The sequence below is a fragment of the Hibiscus syriacus genome, unplaced genomic scaffold (genome assembly GCF_006381635.1).
Source record: "Hibiscus syriacus cultivar Baekdansim isolate YM2019G1 unplaced genomic scaffold, ASM638163v2 tig00117017_pilon, whole genome shotgun sequence".
Taxonomy (NCBI): Eukaryota; Viridiplantae; Streptophyta; class Magnoliopsida; order Malvales; family Malvaceae; genus Hibiscus; species Hibiscus syriacus.
In genome coordinates this window covers 1,016,696-1,029,970 of record NW_024063526.1, presented here as the reverse complement: position 1 = coordinate 1,029,970, position 13,275 = coordinate 1,016,696, and positions in this window count along the sequence as shown.

Here is a 13,275-nt window from a genome sequence, read left to right as displayed (position 1 = left end):
TTCTTTCCTTTATGGCTGAACGAGTATTGATTGGTAAAACAATCATGAATAGTCCTTTTGTCATATTGCCATGGCCTTCCAAGAAGTAGATGGCTAGCGTGCATAGGGACAACATCACACATAACCTCATCTTTGTATTAGCCAATGGAAAAAGGAACTATCACCTGTTTGCTAACGTTGAGTTCTCCTCGTTCATTGAGCCACTGCAACTTATATGGATTTGGGTGCTTCATTGTTTTCAAACCAAGTTTTTCCACCATTATTGTACTAGCCACATTAGTACAACTTCCACCGTCTATGATAACAAAACATACCTTTTCATTTATATGACATCGGGTATGGAATATGTTCTCTCGTTGTGCATTGTCTTCCGTAACTTGAAGATTCAAACTCCTTCTAATTACCAAGGCTTCTCCTTGATCAACGGGATCAGCAAGAGTTATTTCTTCATTGACTTCAATGGGTGCCTCTTCTTCCTCTTCTGGTTCTGATTCTATTTCACCATTTCCATGTAAGAGCATGGTATTCCGGTTAGGACATTGTGTAGCTATATGGCCCCTTCCAAGACATTTAAAACATCTAATGTCTCTTGATCGTTCAGTGGTTTGCTTTCCTCGGTTGGGGTCTTTACTTACTTGTTGAGTCTTTGAAGATTCAGCTTGTTCTTTAACAGGAGGAGTAGGTTTCTTTATGTTTGGACTCCATTTTGATGGTGTTGGCGCAACATTACGAGATGTATGTCTCTTCTTCAGTTGCCTTTCAATCTTCATTGCCATTTGTACCGTCTCATCTAATTCGATGTAATGATACAACTCTAAGGTATTGGCAATTTCGGGATTAAGTCCAGCAAGGAATCTTGCCATAGTTGCTTCACGATCCTCCTCAATGTTGACTCGGATCATAGCCACTTCCATCTCTTTGTAGTAGTCCTCCACACTCCTATGGCCTTGTTTAAGATTCTGTAACTTTTGAAACAAGTCACGGTGATAGTGAACAGGAATGAATCGTTTTCTCATAATACCTTTCATTTCATGCCAAGTTGAGACCGGTCGTTCTCCATTCCTCCTTCGGTTAAGGGTAAGTTGATCCCACCATATTAAGGCATAGTCTATAAACTCCATGGCTGCCAATCTTACTTTCTTCATCTCGGAATAGTTATGGCAAGTAAAAACATGTTCCACTTTGCTTTCCCATTCAAGATAGGTTTCAGGATCAGTCTTTCCTTGGAATTGAGGAATTTTGATCTTAATGTTGCTCAAATTGTCATCAATAATGGCACGTCTAGGGCCTTGGAATGCTGCTTGTTCACCCTCATCAAAATTTTCTTGAACACCTTCTTCTGGAGGGGGTGGTTGTTGTTGCCTTCTATTGGTTCCATTATGTCGGGTTGGTGGTAAATCATGGCGTTGATCTATCTTTTCATGAAGAGCATCGAACTCTTCACGAAACATTCTCATCATTTCACCAATGAGTGCCTGCATTTGTAAGTTTGGTGTTCCTGCATTTCCTCGGGGACTTTGAGACATGGTTAGTGAAATAAAGTAATTTAAAAACCTTACCAGCACACTCACAAAAACCTCACGTGGTCTCTCCAAGAAAATTCAGATTGCACTCCACTTACTCTCGTGTTTGCACTCGGGGATATGATCCTTGGCTTTTTTTGATCCCCCTTCTGATCTCACCCTCTCGTTTGCCTTTTACCGCTCAATTCTCTCTTGTGGGTCCTTTTAAAGAACTAACTCAAGATTGAGCAAGTTTCTTTAGTTTGTGCGTCGGTTTAGAAATGGTTAAGGTATATGATAAAGGATAGGCTAGAAAAAGTTAAGAAAGATGATAAGGTAATGGAATAAGAAAAGATGAAAGAAAAGGAAATGAAATAGTAAATAAGTGAAGATGACTTACAACTCAAGTTGCAACACTTACTATCTTCCTTCACAAGAAACAACAAGGATACCTCCTTCAAGTTTGATGTTGGGCAGATTGTATGGTGCTTCTCTTTGAGTGTACTTTGCAACTTGCTTCACTTTTCTTTTGCTTTTGAATTTCTTCTTTTCTTTTCTTTCTTTTGCACTCCAAATTTGTTGTAGGAGTCTTTTCTTTTCTCTTTTCTTTTCTTCTTTCTTGTTGCTTTTTGTTGTAGAACTTTTAATGTCAATCCACCAAAGCTCTGATTACCGCTTGATGTGAGGCTAACCAGACTTCTTCAATGATGGAGAAGTTGGCAACCTTGTTGTTTCCCGATCTAGGAGAGACACCAAATGCTACACCTTGGATTGAAAGTAATATGCACAAAAAGAAGAAGAATTGATTAAGTAATATGATAATTAAGAAATGAAAAGTAAATAGAAATGGAAGGATTTGAAATGGATAGAATAGTTATCAAAGATGGGCTGCGGAAGTGTTGAATAAATCTCCTTCAAGTGATGTTGACTTCGGCCTCCAATGGTGGTGATGAAGTATGCCTTGTTGATGAATGAAGGATGATTTAATGGTGATGAAATGGTAATGGAAGGATGATGTTATTGGCATGATATGGTGATGGAATATGGTGATGATATAGGCGTGATAATGGTGATGGACAGATTGTATCTTATAAAACTAAGAAGGAACCAATGCTATAAAGGAGCAAAGACCCGTTTCTTATAAGTTCTATAAGGGATGGTATGAAAGTACTTTGACCCACTAGTTATTTAAACTAGGAACCATAAGTATCAATGAGGAAATGACGCCACAAGCTTTAGAAAAGGCTTGCTTAATCGATATAGTTCTGAAAAGAACTTGAAGAGAGAATAATCTCACAAAAGGATTTTTAATTATCAAAGGGTTAAGTTTACAAATGAATGCCAAAGCCTATTTATAGTTTTGTAAAGGCTTGGCCGAATAAACAGATGCCTTTTCGGCAAAGTACATGTCTTAAAACGAAAATAAATGATGCTTGGATGAGGGGAGATGTCTTTGGCCGAATGGTTCCCATAACTCTTCATCTTGGCGCCAATTTGAAGCATGATGATGTTTAGGCCGAATAGAGAGAAGCCTATTCATCTTGGCGCCTAATTTATTCACATGCAAAGCACATGGGTGGCTGGTCATGTGGCACTCACATGGTTGGTGTTGAATGCTTAAGGCGTGGACTCTTCCATGGTGTGTAGATGAACAACAACTTAGGTGTGACTTGGCATCAAACATGTGTCTAGGTGACTTGGCATCAATGGGGCAGCAACTAATTATGAAAGGTCACATTTGTGTGAAACAACCTTTCATCATTTGAGCTACTTCCCATGAGTTTGAGCTGAAGATGAGATGGCCATAGATGAATTGCATGAAGATGAGTCATAGGACAGCTCCTTGTGAAAGGTCACTTCTCGGTTTGGCAACTCTTCGCGAAAAGGTACGAATTCACAAAATTTGACCTAGACCATATTTGTAGTGCTCTGTGTGGTGAAGATGATGGTGCAACTCTCCAGCTGAAATGAAGTCTCTAGCTAGCTCAAAAGTCCAGCTCAAGTGAGCTATGAGCTCGAGGGTCAGCTGACAACTTTTCACCATTTGTTCTTCATGATCTCCCAAGTCATCCTATGTAAGGTTTCCTAGCTCATTGACTTCAATTCTAGCTTTAAATCAGCTCCCATGATGTGGCCGAACATGTACCTACAAAAGAAAGCATTTATAAGCTAAGTAATATAAGATATAAATATGTGGTTCATAATAATAACTTCATACATTCATAATATCATCATCATAACTATAAATATAATGTATGTAAGCCATTATCATAACTATGGTATAAAGAAAGATTAAGTTAAAGAAAATCCCCCTTTGAACATTGAGAAAGGTTGGAGATGCAAGTCCATTTTTGATGCTGAATCGGATCACATCAAATAATATCCTAAGAAATGATATGTAATCATAACATATATTTGAATAATATGAAAAACATGATCAAATAAGCATAGGATAATAATATGATAATTTATACTAACATGTGAATGCATGCTTATGATAGAATAGAATGTATAAATGATATAGTATAAGACAGGGTAATGAAGAACTCCCTTAGAAACAGCTTTGAAGAACATCCATGGTGTGTTCAAGTCATGGAGAAAATTGGATCTAGTTTGGATCGTATCATATAAAGCCTAAGAGCTAATATGAATGCAAATGAACTAATGAAATGCATTATAAGTATGTTGCCTTGATGTATATGTTATAATCATGCATAATATAATTATATAGCTATCCTAACATGCTTAACATATTAAAATAACAATGTGTAAGATGTATTCATACTAAGTTATTCTTTAACTTCATAACTAATATCCTTAGCATGATATGTAATATAATAGTATATATTATAAGGCTATTATAAAGTAAATGCATTAAAAGATGTTCAAGAGTACTCCCTTTATAGTTGAAAACGTGCTTGCATCACAATATATGTATATAAATATATATATTTCATAAAAAAGATATGAGTCATGTATTATGAATATAATCATTATTATCATAGTGTAGGAAAGTAATAAGTTAGATAAAGCCCCCCTTTGAATCTAATGAAAGGTTGGAGATGCAAGGATGAATATGATGCTGAATCGGTTCACATCATCAAGGAGCATCAATGACCAGCTCATCATCAACTCACTCACCTTGCATCATACCTTTCGTGAAAGGTGCTGCCATGGAAGGTCGCCATTGAAGGGAGGAGTGCATTGGTGATGTTATTTCGGCCAAAAGGGTGCCCAAATCATGAAGAGACACGAGATAAGCAACCTAACCATTCGTCCACACAAGACCATGGATGGCACATGTATGGATTTAGCGCCAACATGAGAAGATATCTTTATTCAATTCAATTCATCATGTACTTTCATTTAGAGAGTCATGTATCTTCATAAGGGTGCATGCATTAGCCGAATAGATATGTGATGGTTCGGCCATGCCCTTAGTTTCCTATATATAGCCAAGTCATTTGGCATTTGTAATCATCTCATTTTATACATTAATCAAACCTTTATGAGTTTTTCTCTCTTCAAGTTCTTGATTGAACTTTATCGACTTATCAAGCTTTGCTTGTGGCATCACCCTTCTTCTTTCCATAGATACATGTGCATCCTAGTTTTTATATAACTAGAGGGGACAAATCCGATTCTACCATCCCTTAAAGAAGCATATAAAGTTTGGGTCTATATTCATTAGCATAGGTTCTTCTTTGAGCATTCATTAAGATACTACCATCACCATTTCTTTCTATTCTTCACCACAACCATCATCATAAAAATAGCCCATTCATACTTCCATTATTTCTTTCTACTTTCATATTTCTAGCCCACCTAATCACCATTACATTTACTTACCTTGTAAACCTCTTTTTAAGCCTATTTTGCATTGCAGTTCCTTGCTTCCTACCTAGATCCAACAATCAAGTTATTGTCGTCTTCATCATCAACAGGCGTGCGACATCTTATATCATGAATAAACTCCATGTAAAACATTCAACTCCATTTGTTCAGCCTACAAAGGTAGAGAATAATGGTTCTTGGAAGTATGATTAGTATATGGAATGTAGTTTATAGGTTGTGTCAAAAGACACTTCCTATTCACTTATACTGATGTAAGGCTATTCAGGCTTCTTCAATAATGAAGAAGTTGGTAGCCTTGTTGTTTCCCGATCTAGGAGAGACACCAAATGCTACACTTTGAATTGTTAATTAATCTACAAAATTAAAAGAAAGAAATGTTTAAAATGGAAATATGAAATAAGAAATGGATGATGAATGGAAATGATAAAAAAGGAAATGGAAAGAAATGATATCAAATTAGGATGCGGAAGTATTGTAGAAGAATCCTTCAAAGGTTGATGAATTCGGTCTCCAAATAATGTTTCTGGACGTATGTCTTGTAAATGATTGAAGGATAATTCAAGGATGAAGAAATGACAAATAGTAATGGAATGGTGATATAGTTTGGCGTGAAGGTGATGGACTATGGTGAAGGATTGATGGTGATGGAAATAGTATCTTATAAAACTAAGAAGGAACTAATGTTATAAAGAACAAAGACCCGTTTCTAATAAGTTTTATAAGGGATGGTAGCAAGGACTTTGACCCACTAGTTATATGAACTAGGAACAAGAAGTATCAAGGGGAAGGAATGACGCCACAAACTTAGGAATTAAGCTTGCTTAATCGATATAGTTCTAAAAAGAACTTGAAGAGAGAATAATCTCACAAGAGTTTAATTTATCAAAAGGGTTCTGATACCGACCACCAAGTTCAAACAAAATATGCTCACAACTTTGAAGTTCTTCCAAGCTGATTCTATGGGAGTTCTTCCATATTTTATTAATTATTTACTCATTTATGCTTTATATGTATTATAAGCATGTTTTTACATTCTAAACTATGCTTGAATATTCATATATTGTCCTATCTTTGCATCCTATATGATATTCATGCATGTCACATCTTTAATTAGCTTGTTTCATGCATATGTTACACATTCCTTACTTATGTTATCATATAAATTGCATTATTATATTAGCCATGGCATCATGTGTTACATTAGAATATTGCTTATTACTTATTAATTACCTTGAGCATTGTAACTTATATACATTTTGTATTTAGTACAAGGTACATTCAAGGCAATCCAATGGACAGATTCACATCACTCATAGAGATCTCATTTGTTGAACATGTTCCAAGCATCTTTGGGTGATGAAGTCTTCTTAACATTTAATTCCCTATCTCGTAGTGTTGTAAGGCGAATCTACACGCTTTGATGGTAGAGAGTAGATAGCCTTATTGTGTCCTGATCTAGGATTGACAAGTACTGATGTCCTCGAATTTATAAGTTTGGGCTGCAAAATAAGATAAGAAAATAATGATTAGTAATGGAATTTAATAAAGGGGATAATAATATAAGTAATGAAAATAAATAATAAGAATGAAATGAAATAAATAAAGGATAGAGATGGTTGCGGAATTGATGGAAGAGATGGATGATGTTGATGATGAAATGGCAATGGTGGTGATGTTGTATCTCAAACAAACCAAAGAGGAAACGATGCTATGAAGCATAATCTCAGTCTTCACAAACTTGCTTGAGGGGTGGTGATAGTGTCTTCAACCCACTAGATATCAATATAGGAATTTTGGAATCAAAATAGAAGGAATGACGCCACAAGTATAGGAACTATACTTGTTTAATCGATAAAGTTCACAAAGAACTTTGAAGAGAAATAACTCACAAGAGTATATTTTATATAATAGATGAGATGGGTACAAATGAAGGCAAGCCACTCTATTTATAGGAAATGAGAGGGCTTGGCCGAATGGTTACAAGTTGTTTCGGCTAGATACATGTGTCTAGGAAAATACATAATGCTTGAGATGAATGAATAAGTCCTTTGGGCTTGTGATGGTTCGGCTAACTCTTCATGAAAGGCCTTAATGATTCGGCAAAGGATGGGAAGACATCTCCCTTGGCCGAATGGGTATGCTTGTTCATCTTGGTGCAATTTTCTTCCCTTGGCCGAATGGTGGTGTGTCTCTTCATGTTTGGCGCCAAAGGCTCTCACGTGCATGGCATGTGATGTGGTCGAATAGGCATGGACCCTTTAGTTCATATCTCTTGGCAATTTAAGCTTCCAATTGGAGTGATCTCTTCATCCACGTGTTCCTTGTTGAAAAGGCATCTTCATGGGCAGCATCATTCATGAAAGGTCACAATGTTTGGAAAAGTAACCCTTCATGTTTGAGCTACTTTGGGTGTGAATGAGCTGGCCTTAGATGACTTGTAACATGGTGAACGTTTGGGCAGCTCCTTGTGAAAAGGTACCTCTTGAGGTGGCAACTATTCGTGAAAAGGTACGATTTCACAAATTTTGACTTAGGACATATTTGAAGTGTCCTAAGTGGTGATGATGATGGTGCAACTCCCCAGCTGAAATAAGGTCATCTTGTAGCTCAAATCTTCAGCTCAATCTAACTATGAGCTCACGGCCTCTGGACAACTTTTCACCAATTGTTCCTTGTGCTCTCCTAATCGATCCCATGTAAGTTTCCTTGCTATTACATGCTCCATTTAGCTCCAATGCAGCTCCCAAGTATTGGCCGAATGTTCATACATGTGTAACATAAGAAAATAAACTGAGTATATAAACTTATATAATGTGTATATTATAAAAATGTGACTATAGTATATGATAATAACTTGTATCTCATATATAAATGGATAACTTATTATCATAATAACTATAGGTATAATATATATATATGAAAATAACTATCTTATAACATATGAAATAAACATCTATAGGTATAAAGATAGAAAGTTTCTTCTATGGAGAGGTTGGAATAGCCATGGTAAATATGATGCTGAATTGGATCACATCATCCTCCCATTCTTTTAATCGTTTTGTCCTCAAATCGAATGATCATCTTTTCCTAGTGTCCTTCCATTCAATCTTTACAAAAAGGTTTATATCCGTTGAAAGACTGCTTTGGAAGTTCTTAACCTGAAAAGAAAGAAAACTTTCATTAGAAAAAATGTGATCACACATAACTAAAGTTAAGAAATACTTCATGTATATTGAATGTTCAAAGTTCATGTCTATTGAAGTCATTTTGCTTTGAACGTTTACGCCCTTTTGTATTCCAAAAATCATGTCCTTTTGTTCTTTAATAGATGTTTGCATTGATTCGTGAAAGATGATAACTCTTGAAATGGTGATATTCTCATAAGTCACGCCCCTTGGTTGAAAAATCGATTCCCTCTGATTTTCATTAGGCATAACTCTTGATTCTTGAAGGATCACATCCTTTGGATGAAGAATTACCACTCTTTGCTTTTCAAAAATCGCACCTTTTGGCTCTTGAAAGGTCACGTCCATTAATTTCCCAAATTGATGGATTGTGTCACTTGGATCATCCTGCAAATCAAAGGAAATTCTTGCATTGTCAAAGTTAGAAAAATCTTCATTGACCTTGCGCCTCGTCAGTAAACATCTTTTTAACAAGCACCTAGATGTATAAGCACTTGTTTTTGGAATGTTTTCTTCCTGGATTAACTTCAATTTTCCTTTCCTCATGGCCTCAACACTTTGTTTCATCTTGATTTGCTCAACTTGGACTTGTTTAGGCGTCAAGGGTGTTAGGATGATCTTCTTTCCTCCATGGTTTAATGAATACCGATTGGTAAAACTATCATGAATGGTCCTCCTATCATATTGCCATGGTCTTCCAAGGAGTAAATGGCTAGCATGCATAGGAACAACATCGCACATAACCTCGTCCTTGTACTTACCAATTGAAAAAGGAACCATCACCTGTTTGTTGACATTAAGTTCACCTTGTTCATTGAGCCATTGTAGTTTGTAAGGATTTGGATGTTACAACGTTTGCAATCCCAATTTCTCCACCATGATGGCACTGGCAACATTAGTACAACTCTCACTGTCTATAATCATGAAAGTATGAAAGATGTTTTCCCGTTATGCGTCATCTTATATTACTTGGGCATTTAGACTTCTTTTAACCACTAAGGCTTCACCTTCCACCGGAGCACTAATTTTTGTTTCTTCCTCAACTTCTGTTGGTGGTGGTGGCGCTTCTTATTCTTCATGGTCAGATTCGATCTCACCATTTCCAAGTAGTAACATGGTGTTTCTGTTGGGACATTGTGTGGATATATGTCCCCTCCCTAGACATTTAAAGCAACAGATGTCTCTTGATCGTTCAGGGATCTCTTTTCCTCGATTCTCCTTACCAATTTGGGAAGCATTAATGATTCAGCCTTCTCTTTGGTAGGAATAGGGGTAGACTTCCTCAAATTGTTGTTTGGACTCCATATTGAAAATGTAGGCACTGAAGTACGAGAGATAGGTCTTCTCCGTAGTTTTCTTTCTATTTTCATAGCCATTTGCACCATTTCATCAAGTTCAATATAATGATACAATTCTAGTGTGTTGGCAATCTAAGGATTAAGTCCAGCTAGAAATCTAGCCATGGTTGCTTCACGATCCTCCTCAATATTAACTCGGATCATTGCCACTTCCATTTCTTTATAATAATCCTCCACACTCCGTTGGCCTTGCTTCAAATTCTGCAATTTCTGAAACATGTCTCGGTGATAATGAGTAGGAATGAAACGTTTACGCATGATACCTTTCATTTCGAGCCATGTTAAAATTGGTCTCTCTCCATTCCTCCTTCGGGTAATAGTAAGTTGATCCCACCATATCAAAGCATAATCAACAAACTCCATAGCTGCCAATCTTACTTTCCTGAGTTCGGAATAGTTATGGCAACTAAACACAAGTTCCACCTTGCTTTCCCATTCAAGATAGGCTTCTGGATCAGTCTTCCCTTGAAATTGAGGAATTTTGATTTTGATGTTGCTCATATTATCATCAACATTGGCATGCCTAGGTCCTTGTATCATTACTGGTTCTTCATCATCATAAGGATTTGGAACATCATCTTCTGGAAGAGATTGTTGCCTTCGAGGAGTATCATTGTTTCTGGTTTGTGGTTGATCTTATATTTGGTCTAGTTTCTCATGGAGAGCATTAAATTCTGTTCGAAACATTCTTATCATTTCTCCAATTAGTGCTTGCATTTGCAAATTGGGTTGACCTGCATTTCCTTTAGGACTTTGAGACATGGTTAGTAAATAAAACAAAAATAAACCTTACCAGCACACTCACAAAGTCTCACAATTTCACTCCAAAGAAAAGATAAGATCACTCCACTCAACACTCGTGTTTACTCTCGGGAATATATATATTTAGCTTTTAACAATTCCCCTTCTGATCTCACTCTCTCAATAGCCTTTTTCCACTCCAATTTCTCTTGCTAAGTCCTTTGAAGAACTTACTCAAGATTAGAATAAGTTAATTCCTTCCTTGTGTGCGTCGACTGCAGATAGGTTAGGGTAGAAATAATAGAAGAAATGGAAAGATAGAAGAAAGGATTTAAAGGTATTAAAAGATAAAATGGTTATCTTCTCAAGAAACAACACTTACTGCAACCTTTCTCAAGAAATAATAAGGTTATCTTCCCTTAGTGTAGATGGCCTCTTTGATGTACTTTGCAATGGTAGAGCACTTTCCTTGGCTTTCTTTCTTTTTCTTTTCTTCTTTTCTTTTTCTGAATTTTCTTCTTTTTTTGTCTTTTCTTTCTTTTTGTACTCTAATTTTGATGTAGGAGTCTTTTTCTTTAGCTTTGCACGCCAAATGACACTTTTGTTGTCAATCCAACTATGCTCTGATTACCGCTTGATGTAAGGTGAATCTACACGCTTTGATGGAACAGAGTAGATAGCCTTATTGTGTCCCGATCTAGGTTTGACAAGTAATGATGTCCTTGAATTTATAAGTTTGGGCTGCAAAATAAGATAAGAAAATAATGATTAATAATGGAATTTAATAAAGGGGATAATAATATAAGTAATGAAAATAAATAATAAGAATGAAATGAAATAAATAAAGGATAGAGATGGCTGCGGAATTGAAGGAAGAGATGGATGATGTTGATGATGAAATGGCAATGGTGGTGATGTTGTATCTCAAACACGCCAAAGAGGAAACTATGCTATGAAGCACAATCCCGGTCTTTACAAACTTGCTTGAGGGGTGGTGATAGTGTCTTCAACCCACTAGATATCAATCTAGGAATTTTGGAATCAAAATGGGAGGAATGACGCCACAAGTATAGGAACTATACTTGTTTAATCGATAAAGTTCACAAAGAACTTTGAAGAGAAATAACTCACAAGAGTATATTTTATATAAGAGATGATATGGGTACAAATGAAGGCAAGCCACTCTATTTATAGGAAATGAGAGGGCTTGGCCGAATGGTTACAAGTTGTTTCGGCTAGATACATGTCTCTAGAAAATACATAATGCTTGAGATGAATGAATAAGTCCTTTGGACTTGTGATGGTTCGGCTAACTCTTCATGAAAGGCCTTAATGAATGGGAAGACATCTCCCTTGGCCGAATAGGCATGCATGTTCATCTTGGCGCCATTTTCTTCCCTTGGTCGAATGGTGGTGTGTCTCTTCATGTTTGGTGCCAAAGGCTCTCATGTGCATGGCATGTGATGTGGCCGAATAGGCATGGACCCTTTAGCTCATATCTCTTGGCGATTTAAGCTTCCAATTAGTGTGATCTCTTCATCCACGTGTTCCTTGTTGAAAAGGCATCTTCATGGGCAGCATCATTCATGAAAGGTCACAGTGTTTGGAAAAGTAACCCTTCATGTTTGAGATACTTTGGGTGTGAATGAGCTGGTGGTGAGCTGGCCTTAGATGACTTGTAACATCGTGAACGTTTGGGCAGCTCCTTGTGAAAAGATACCTCTTGAGGTGGCAACTATTCGCGAAAAGGTACGATTTCACAAATTTTAACTTAGGACATATTTGAAGTGTCCTAAGTGGTGATGATGATGGTGCAACTCCCCAGCTGAAATAAGGTCATCTTGTAGCTCAAATCTTCAGCTCAATCTAGCTATGAGTTCACGGCCTCCGGATAACTTTTCACCAATTGTTCCTTGTGCTCTCCTAATCGATCCCAGGTAAGTTTCCTTGCTGTTACATGCTCCATTTAGCTCCAATAAAGCTCCCAAGTGTTGGCCAAATGTGCCTACATGCGTAACATAAGAAAATAAACTAAGTATATAAACTTATATAATGTGTATATTATAAAAATGTGACTATAGTATATGATAATAACTTGTATCTCATATTTAAATGGATAACTTATTATCATAATAACTATAGGTATAATATATATATATATGAAAATAACTATCTTATAACATATGAAATAAGCATCTATAGGTATAAAGATAGAAAGGTTCTTCCCTGGAGAGGTTGGAATAGCCATGGTAAATATGATGCTGAATTGGATCACATCACGTAGCTTTCCAACGCATTTTTAATCACATCAATCCGATATCGGGAGCTTGAGATATGCCCAAATTACTGAAGACAGTGCAGGCTGGAAATTAGTACGGGATTTGCAACCATTCATCTCCTTCAAAGGACTTATGCATGGGATGAATTAATGAAGACATGCATGGACGAGAAAATAATATTAAAATGAATCAGAACATTTGTGAGGAGGTGCAAGGATTCATTCAAAGTCTTTTAAATTCATCCATTCATGCAAGAAGCCAAATAGTCATGTTCACACAAGGGGGAATAATTTCAGCCAAGATACATTCATGAACATTCATCCATAGAAGACAAATCAACAAGTTCACACAAGGT